We start from the raw sequence: 10,528 nt of genomic DNA, 5'->3' as shown, positions 1-10,528 counted from the left end.
TGGTCCCCATTTCATTGCAAAAGGGAAGATTATTATTGGTCTATCGTTCATCAGTGAACCAATGAGGATCCTCCCTGGGGAGGGATAATCTCATTGATCTTTTGCAGTCCAATGTGTGCGGAAACGCGGAAAGCCGCCGCGTGTGCCAAGAGCTAGGCGGCTGACTCCGTGTCCTACGCGGCGGTTTGCACGCGTCTGGTTGTATGGTGGATCGCGGAAAAGCCGCAGCATGTCCTGACAGCAAAGCGGCTGTTTGCATGCAGCAGCGTGTGCTTGGTGTGGCTGGGTCTGTTTGTGCACCTTGGCAGATGGAGAGCTATGCTCGCGCGGGCCTGAATGCAGGACCTTTATACCAGCAGGGGACGTGTCAGCTGATCAGGAAGGTCAGCTGATTCCTGCAGGACTCATGATTGGCTGAGTGGTTGATTGTGATTATCTGTTATGACTTTCTGCCTGTCTGACTACTCTCCTGATATCTGATTCTGCACCTTGCCTTTCTGATACTCCGTTGCCAACCTCCGCTAGCCCCTGATTCTGCCTCTGTCTTCTGATCCTGTACTTTGTTTGTCTGTGTGTTGCCGACCTGGCCTTCCCGACCCTGAGAACTATCTCTATCGCTAGGAGATAGTTCATGCCTTGTATGTGCTGGGCACCTGCTCCACAGGGCCAGCTCTGTATGTACTGGGCACCTGCTTCACAGGGCCAGCTCTGTATGTGCTGGGCACCTGCTTCACAGGGCCAGCTCTGTATGTGCTGGGCACCTGCTCCACAGGGCCAGCTCTGTATGTGCTGGGCACCTGCTCCACAGGGCCAGCTCTGTATGTACTGGGCACCTGCTTCACAGGGCCAGCTCTGTATGTACTGGGCACCTGCTTCACAGGGCCAGCTCTGTATGTGCTGGGCACCTGCTTCACAGGGCCAGCTCTGTATGTGCTGGGCACCTGCTCCACAGGGCCAGCTCTGTATGTGCTGGGCACCTGCTCCACAGGGCCAGCTCTGTATGTACTGGGCACCTGCTTCACAGGGCCAGCTCTGTATGTACTGGGCACCTGCTTCACAGGGCCAGCTCTGTATGTGCTGGGCACCTGCTCCACAGGGCCAGCTCTGTATGTACTGGGCACCTGCTTCACAGGGCCAGCTCTGTATGTACTGGGCACCTGCTTCACAGGGCCAGCTCTGTATGTGCTGGGCACCTGCTCCACAGGGCCAGCTCTGTATGTTCTGGGCACCTGCTCCACAGGGCCAGCTCTGTATGTGCTGGGCACCTGCTCCACAGGGCCAGCTCTGTATGTTCTGGGCACCTGCTCCACAGGGCCAGCTCTGTATGTTCTGGGCACCTGCTCCACAGGGCCAGCTCTGTATGTTCTGGGCACCTGCTTCACAGGGCCAGCTCTGTATTCGCTGGGCACCTGCTCCACAGGGCCAGCTCTGTATTTGCTGGGCACCTGCTCCACTGGGCCAGCTCTGTATTTGCTGGGCACCTGCTCCACTGGGCCAGCTCTGTATTCGCTGGGCACCTGCTCCACTGGGCCAGCTCTGTATTTGCTGGGCACCTGCCCCATAGGGCCAGCTCTGTATTTGTTGGGCACCTGCTCCACAGGGCCAGCTCTGTATTTGCTGCCTCAGGGCCCATCCTGTATTCATTGGGAACTCGCTCCTCAGGTTCCCCAAGCTTGTTACTATTCTTCTGTCTTCTGTATTCTTCTGTCATTCTGATACCCTGTTGCCGAACCTCGGCTCGCTCTTAGACTCTGCATCTGACTCCTGATTCTGTACCCCGATATTTCTGATACCCTGTTGCCGAACCCTGCTTGTTTATTAGACTCCGCCTCTGCTTTCTTAATCTGTACTGTATCTGTCCGTGTGTTGCGACCTTCGCTTGCCTGACTTCGAGAACTGACCTTACTGTTAGAGGCAGTTCCCAGATCTGTTAGTGACACTCTCTCCTAGGTGTCACTCACGTTCTGTCCTTCCTACGCTCCGCCTGACTCCTCCCCTGGGAGAGTCCAGGCCTTCGGAAGGAATCTGTATTGCTGCAGTACTTCATACTGTACGGCACTTGTTTCTGAGGCTTAGTCCTCACGGTATTACTGTTGCACCAAGCACTCACACTACTCAGCTGTTCAGAGGTTAGCGTTATATCGGATTATCGGTGATACTGCAGATCATCAATAATCGGATACATATCTGTATTCCCAGTGATACTGCAGATCACCGAGAATCAGATCCTCTCTGCTACACCGATCGTGACACAATGGGAGCCTGATGCTTCTGTCTGTATGTGAACCCTTTAGAATTATGTGGATTTCTGCAAAAATTGGTCATAAAATGTGATCTGATCTTCATCTAAGTCAATACAATAGACACTCACAGTCTGCTTAAAGTGAACCTCCGGACTAAAAATCTACTCAGCAGAACTGAAAATGCTTGGTGTTTCTTTAACAGTTTCACAGCATCAGAATTTTGTTTTTCTTACCAAAGCATCATTTTTAGCTGCATTTTTAGCTAAGCTCCACCCACCAAAGAAAAAAAGCCCGGGCTTTGTTTCCCTGATGCTGTGCAGAGCATGATGGGATTTCCTATGTTGTTATTCACGTTGCCTAGCAACTGGGAGAGGTGCTCAGGACACAGGACAGCTGGAACTGTGTCTCATGCTCCCTGTCACCTCCTTTCAACCAAAAAGATGGCTGACATCATGAAATCACAAACATTTGCCTGTTGTTTTAAAACAGGGTGAGTAAGAGATTATATTATCTATCTATTTTAATTAACATAACTAATGTAACTTAATGACAGTATGTTTGTTTAGGCTGAAGATTCTCTTTAAACTAATAACACAAATAATTAAATGTTTTCATGTTTGTATTGAACACACCATGGAAACATTTACAGTGCAGGTGGAAAAGGTATGTGAACCCTTGGAGTTTTTTATTTTTCACTATTAAAGAGACACTGAAGCGAAAAAAAAAATTGATATAATGAATTGGTTGTGTACTATGAATAATTACTAGAAGATTAGTAGCAAAGAAAATATTCTCATATTTTTATTTTCAGGTATATAGTGTTTTTTCTAACATTGCATCATTCTATAATATGTGCAGATTACACAACACTCAGCATTCAAAATGAGTCTTTCAGAGCAGTCTGTGAACTAATGACCTCTCCTCTGGCAGAAAAAAAGTAATTAGTTCAATAACACTTGAGATAATAAAAGTCAGATAACAGCCCTCTCCACGACTTTGAAAGTCGTAGAGCTTAATTGCTTTTTTGCATAGAGATAGCAACTGGAGTTTTTTAACTCTTTCTGTACTGGAAACAATTAGACTGATGTATCTGATCTTAATGTTTTATTTCTTAGCTGTACTACACATACAAATCATAATATCATCATTTTTTTTTCGCTCCAGTGTCTCTAGTTTATTAAAGTAATCAAAACAGAGAAACGAACAAGAAAAAGACCTCCAGTTGGAGGCCTGAAACAAGCCCATACATGATGAAGTAGCCTATTATACTGCATATAAAAGTGGACAGAGAATGCATCAAATCCTATTACAGTCATTGGTACAGGGCAACAAGAAAACTTCTGGATAAGGTTACAATAGGTCTATGCATATAAAATGACTTAACATTAAGTGACCAAATAGTCACTCAGGCGTCTCAGCTCTCTCTCACCAGAAGAGAATCAGAAGAAGAGGAACAACAAGAAGGGGAAAAGAAAAAACTAAAGGAGGGAAATAAAACGGAGCAAGGAAGAAGGTAGTCAGCGGAAGTAGAATTGTTTACATAAATTCCGTCCAGGTGCATTTAAACAGAACCCATGAGTTTTTCATAATCCTCCGAATACTGAAACTCCACCCAGAGCGTCCATGTCAGCTTCCACCCTCTTTACCCACATCTTAACAGAAGGAGGTGCAGGTGATTTCCAGCACATGGGGATCAATGCTCTAGCCGCATTTACTAGGTGAACAAGTATAGATTTCTTGTACGACTTGATAGACTGAGTTGTATCATGTAACAGCAGAGCCTGAGGTGTAAAGGCAATGGTGTCACATGATATCTGCTCAAGAAAAAAACACATATATCCAGGCACATCGCCTCTAGTTAGGACATTAAATAAGTTATTATGGAAAGGGAGGTGCTGAAGGGGGTGTGGCCAGAAAACAGCAAAAAATCTATTAACCCTTCGCACTCTCGCATGCAAATGTTCAAACAAATGCATTCACAGATTCACTCATCCAGGCACCACTGTTATCCCTACAGCTAAGTTAAAAGCCGGGATCTTAGTTCACAGAAGAATGCATTCTTATGCTTAGTCACCTATACTGCGCAGAAGTACCCAGGTAAATGTAGGTGTCCTAACTCTGGCCCTGTAACATGCATAATGCAGACATGCAAATATTCATTGCATCAAACCTATCGAGGGATTAGGAGCACACATCCTAACTTCCTCTCCTGGGAAAGACAGTGCATCTTACCAATCGCACAGGGGAGCTAATGTTATGTGTCCATGTGCACCATGCGCATACACCAGCATAAGCTGTGTGCATGCTGACAAACATACAGGGGAAGGAGGGAGTGCACCGAATTAGACCCTAGCCACAGGGGTCAGTAACAAGAAAAACACATATATCCAGGCACATCGCCTCTAGTTAGGACATTAAATAAGTTATTAGGGAAAGGGAGGTGCTGAAGGGGGTGTGGCTAGAAAACAGCAAAAATCTATTAACCCTTCGCTCTCTCGCATGCAAATGTTCAAACAAATGCATTCACAGATTCACTCATCCAGGCACCACTGTTATCCCTACAGCTAAGTTAAAAGCCGGGGTCTTAGTTCACAGAAGAATGCATTCTTATGCTTAGTCACCTATACTGCGCAGAAGTACCCAGGTAAACATAGGTGTCCTAACTCTAGCCCTGTAACATGCATAGTGCAGACATGCAAACACATTAATTGCATCAAACCTATCAATGGATTAGGAGCACACATCCTGACGTCCTCTCCTGGGACAGATAGCGTAAGAATGCATTCTTTTGTGAACTAAGACCCCGGCTTTTAACTTAGCTGTAGGGATAACAGTGGTGCCTGGATGAGTGAATCTGTGAATGCATTTGTTTGAACATTTGCATGCGAGAGTGTGAAGGGTTAATAGATTTTTGATGATATCTGCTCAGTGAGCTGGTGCACCTCTCTCTAGAATGGTACCAATAAAGAGCAAGACCAAAAAATATGAAATAAAGACCCCTCTTCAACTCCACACCGACAGCATCTGTCTGAGACTGAAGGAAAGATTCTGTGTAGTAATTTTGGGGTCCTGTACCACCTGGACACAATTTTGAAGCCTAATTCTTGGGTATTTACATTTAAAGATCCCTTATGATTCAAAGTGAAGATTATTTGCCACTGATCATCATCTAACGGCGATCCCAACAGCGTCGGAGCTACCATAGGAAAAATGGGCAATTGCCCCAGGGCCCCAGAGCCTGTAGGGGCCCCCAAGGTGTCCCTCCCCGATCTTAACTGTTGCTCCCCAGGGACTCTGCAGAGTTGGTTAAGTTGGGAGGTGATTGGGGGGAGGGTCAGCAGCCAGCTCAGGGGCCCAGGAGGGAAATTTGGCTGCAACAAACGGCCCCTAATGACGCTTTTTGGTCGGGGGGTCTGTTGGGGGGCCCCAAGGCTAATTTTGCCCTAGGGCCCAATTGTTACTTGAACCGGCCCTGGCTCCCAAATCTCTCTCCCATTCATGCTGATAATTAATCCTAGTTGTTATCGTGGAGGACACCAGAAGGAGGTAGATTTGTGATACCAGATGTCTGTGTGAAGATTTACTTAGTATCAGATTTTCAAAGGGTGACAAGGGTCGCAATCATTTTATGTGTTTAATTAAAGAGTTAAGGTAGTGGCGTATCTGAAAAAAACTGCCATTGTGAGAGGGGTATCTCAGATCGAATGTCCGCCATTTCAGAAAAGGTAAGAACCTAGCCATGTCTCTTAAAATCTATGACCGTAGGACAACCTCTATGTGGCCACTCGCATAGGAAAGGAATATCTGTAGCAACAGGAAAAGCAGAGTTGTTGGAAAGGGACAAGAGTTTGCCTGGGAATGTGATCAAGCCAGCCGCCGGGAGGTAACGATTTGGGGGGGGGGGGGGGGGGTCGTTCACATCTAATTAGACTTCTGAAGTGAACTAGCAAGTAAAAATAGCAATTTTTGTTCGCTTCAGAGTCTCTTGGTGGCCATACATGGTACAATAAAAACGTTCGATTATCCCGTTTTTTCGATTTAAATGATCGAATCGGATGAAAATAGAAAATATTTTTTTTTCGATCAGGAAATTCGAACGATTATCCCGTTTTTTTGAAAAAAATCTGATCGGACATGATGGAAAAATCTTTATATTCGATCTAACGGAATAATCGAACTAAATTATCTAATCGAAAAAAAATGAAAAATTGTACCATGTATGGCCACCTTAAGCCAGATTTCCTCACATAAGCCATCATTCCCACAGCTCTCATCACATTATCTTTTGCCTCTCTTCCGGGGACAAACCCAGTCTCATCTAAGTCAATGGAATTTGGAATAAAAGGCAAAAGCCTATTTGCTAAAATTTTGGCTAACAACTTTGCATCTAGATTTAAAAGAGAGATAGGCCTGTAATTAGCACAGTGGTGAGGATCTTTGCCAGGTTTTGGTATGACCGTTAGAGATGGGCCGAACGGTTCGCCCGCGAACGGTTCCAGGCGAACTTTGGGTGGTTCGCGTTCGCCGGCGAAGTCAAACTTTTACGGAAGTTCGGTTCGCCTCCATAATGCTCCATTAGGGTCAACTTTGACCCTCTACATCACAGTCAGCAGGCACATTGTCGCCAATCAGACTACACACTCCTGGAGACCCACCTCCCCTTATAAAAGGCAAGGTTCTCCGGCCGTTTTACTCACTCATCTGCCTACAGTAATTAGTGTAATTAGTGAAGGGACAGCTGCAGACAGACTCTGCTAGGGAAAGCTTAGTTAGGCTCTTGAAGGCTTGTTAGCTTGCTCCTGGCTGATTGTTACAGGAGCGAAGGAGGGAGGAGGAAAGGAGGGAGGAGAGAAGGAGGGAAGGAGAGAGAGAGGGAGGGAGGGAGAAGGAGGGAGAAGGAATTACACTTCCTGATAGATGTATACACATGCAAGATGTTGTAAAGCAGTTTAGGCCTGCATTTCAACATTCAATGTGATTTCTGAGTGGTTTGCGTCAAATCTAGGTTTTTTTATTGAGACTCTTGACGTGTATCCCACTCAACCATGTCTCCGTCCAGGTATTAGACCACTTGAAACATCTTTTCCATAATCTTTCTAGCCAGCATAATTTTTTCTAAATTTCCAAGTTCACCTCTCCATTGAAGTCTATTGCGGTTCGCGAAAGTTCACGCGAACAGAACTCTCGCTGTAGGTTCGCGAACGGGGTTTGCGAACCTAAAATCGGAGGTTCGGCCCATCTCTAATGACCGTAATGTATTGTATGCTTCCAAAAACTGAAGAGATAAGGTCGACCCAGGGAGGAGCGAGTTAAAAGCTGCCATGAATGCCAGAGCCAGAGCTGCACCAAAGGTTCTATAATACTGACTAGTGAGGCCGTCTGGGCCAGGGGCCTTTCCTGATTTCAGGGCTTGGACCGCTCTCAAAAACTCATCCTCACTCAAAGGGGCTTCTAAATCCTCTCTATCTGATTTTTCAAGGGCAAAAGGTTTAGAATATTTATTCAAAAGTGATAAATCTTAGCTTGTCTAATCGGATGTGGGAGGGGATGCGATTGAGCCCCGCGGAGGTTATACAGAGATTCATAGAACTTTTTTAATACCTCGACAATTTCTTCTGACTTACTTAGCTCATTTGTTTTGTTTGCTATCTATGATAGTGGCTATATGTGATTGTACAGATTGTTTCTTAAGTGCTTTAGCCAAGTATTTCCCACTTTTGTTACCACTCTCATAACAAATGCGTTTAGAAGCCATAGTCTTTCGTTTAGCGTCCGAATATAGTAACCAATCTAAATTAGATCTGATAGCATTCAATTCCTCTAGAAGATGATAACTTGCTAAGGATTGCTTGTGTAGAGACTCAAGTCGAAACATATCAGCTGAGAATTTCTTAATTCCTTCTTCCCTTTCCCTCTTCAATTTTGCACCCATTCTAATAAAGTGTCTCCTATTCACCACTTTATGCGCTTCCCAGACAGACAATTTAGATGTCTCAGAATTAGAATTTAAATGAAAGTAGTCGTACAAAGCTGATTTGATTTGACATCTCCTGACCTCTTCTGACAGCAAATTTGGGTTCAATCTCCAACACCAAGTTTTGTTTTGTCTACCAGGTATTTTAACTGGAAAGAAAATTTGGAGTATGATCACATATCATGCGGGTGCCGGAGAACCCGTAAGCAGCAAAACACAGCTGCAGACTCTCATCTCACCCAGATCCTGTTTGGAAGAACGGTTCCCGAGATTTTCCGCTCGCAGCGATCCTCCCAGCAGGCTTCAAAGATGGCGCCGAGCAAGGACACGCAACAGCAACCGTCCCCAGAATCATCTCCTCCGAGCGCTCCCAAGTCTGATTCCGCCCAGCAGCAAGCCCCAACCCTGGTGGACATGTGTTCCATTCCATTGCGGAGGATATCAAGCAATCAATGCTGTCAGCAGTGGCAGAGGTACGTGCTGATCTTGCAACCATTGGCTTCAGACTGTTGGCTCTAGAAGCGAGAGGTGCTGGGAGGGATGCACAGCTAACGGCTATACACTCCATTGCCAGTGATTATAATCATAGGCTCACAGAACAGGCCAGACAGCTTGAAGATTTGGACAATAGAGGCCGCAGGTGCAATATCAGAGTTAAGGGGGTATCACAGTCAGTGGAGACGAGCAAGAAAAATCAGGCTGTAGCCTCCCTGGCAATAAGCAGCGTCTCTTTAACCAGAGGGTGAAGGTTAGGATAGGTTCTGGGTAAGCCTATATTTTACTGCTATTAGCTTATCCCGGCACCCAACTCACGTGGTGCTGCGATAATACGTTCGTGGATATCACACTCATTTCATACGGTGTCTTGGCACGCATTTCTCTGCAGTTTTCGCCTTTGAGGAAACCACACTGGGGACTGATGGGTAAAGGCTACATTAGACGTCACTGAAAATAAAGAGGCAAGTTCTTCAGTTCCAAGTTCACAGACCCCCAATATTTCTGGGAAGATGCCCAGACACACTGACTGAAGATATAGAGCCTGTTACAAATGTTCAATTATGATTGGCCAATCTCTGACCAATTTTACCACCTCCTGTAGTATGAGGGTTCATTGCCACAATCTGCTCATAGTATTTAGCGTCTGTTGACCCTCATATTACATAGAGGTCATAAAATTGGCCATTGATTGGCCAATCATAATTGAAAGTGTGTGCCAGGCTTTAGAGGCACTGGACGTTGTGGAAGTTGCATCTTTCTGCAATCACATTTACTTTAGGTGCAAAGAAGTTCTTTAATGCAGACAGTGAGGGCTGAAGCTTAAAAATTGGCCAATTAAAATTGTGTGTGTGTGTACCAGGCTTTAAGCATGGTGCACACATCCAATTTTGATTGGTCAATCATTGGGCAACTTTACCGCCTCCATGTAGTATGAGGGCCAACAGATGGTTGACTACCAGTGGTAAAATTGATAATAATTGGTCAATCCAAATTCAATTTGTGTGCGGTGCGTACACAAATTGAATTTGGATTGACCAATTATTATCAATAAGGCCTCGTTCACATCACAAACGCGGATGGCCATGCGTGCGGAACGCAACGCTTACGAACGCAAGCCATCCGTGTTTGTGTGTGTTGCTGATCCCATCACTGAAAAGTGAATGGGATAGCCACGCGTTTTTACAAAAAACGCGTGCAGCATGTGTTCCCGGACCGCACAGGTGCGGAACGCATGCAGTGTGAACATCAGACAGTGCACTCTATGCACTGTCTGATGCCGTGCGTGTCTGCCTCCTGCACGCGTTTCCAAAACGCGGCTGGAAACGCGTGCAGTGTGAATGGGGCCTAAAGGATACCCGAGGTGACATGTGACATGATGAGATAGACATGTGTATGTACAGTGCCTAGCACACAAATAACTATGCTGTGTTCCTTTTTTTCTTTCTCTGCCTGAAAGAGTTATATATCAGGTATGACTCAGACAGGAAGTGACTGCAGTGTGACCCTCACTGATAAGAAATTCCAAATATAAACCACTTTCCTAGCAGAAAATGGCTTCTGAGAGCAAGAAAGAGATACAGAGGGGAATTTCTTATCAGCGAGGGTCACACTGTAGTCACTTCCTGTCAGGACTGAGTCAGCCACTTACATACCTGATATTTAACTCTTTCAGGCAGAGAAAGAAAAAGAACACAGCATAGTTATTTGTGTGCTAGGCACTGTACATACACATGTCTATCTCATCAGGTCACATGTCACTTCGGGTATCCTTTAAGGAGAGATGAAAAAGAAGTGGGTTAAGGGCTTGTTCACA

General features: G+C 45.5%; 1 protein-coding gene across 1 annotated transcript in view; it reads left to right on the top strand.

The window, feature by feature from the left end:
• Nucleotides 1–8,606: 8,606 nt before the first annotated feature.
• LOC137561101 (hemoglobin subunit alpha-5-like) overlaps nucleotides 8,607–10,528 on the top strand; it is a 32,597-nt gene continuing 30,675 nt past the window's right edge. The window contains exon 1 of the mRNA XM_068272359.1: nucleotides 8,607–8,690. The gene's annotated coding sequence lies outside the window, so the exon portion shown is untranslated. The remainder of the gene's footprint in view (nucleotides 8,691–10,528) is intronic.

This window comes from Hyperolius riggenbachi, chromosome 1 (assembly GCF_040937935.1).
Source record: "Hyperolius riggenbachi isolate aHypRig1 chromosome 1, aHypRig1.pri, whole genome shotgun sequence".
Classification (NCBI taxonomy): Eukaryota; Metazoa; Chordata; class Amphibia; order Anura; family Hyperoliidae; genus Hyperolius; species Hyperolius riggenbachi.
The sequence above is the reverse complement of the archived record's forward strand: the minus strand, read 5'-3'. Positions and strand labels throughout refer to the sequence as shown.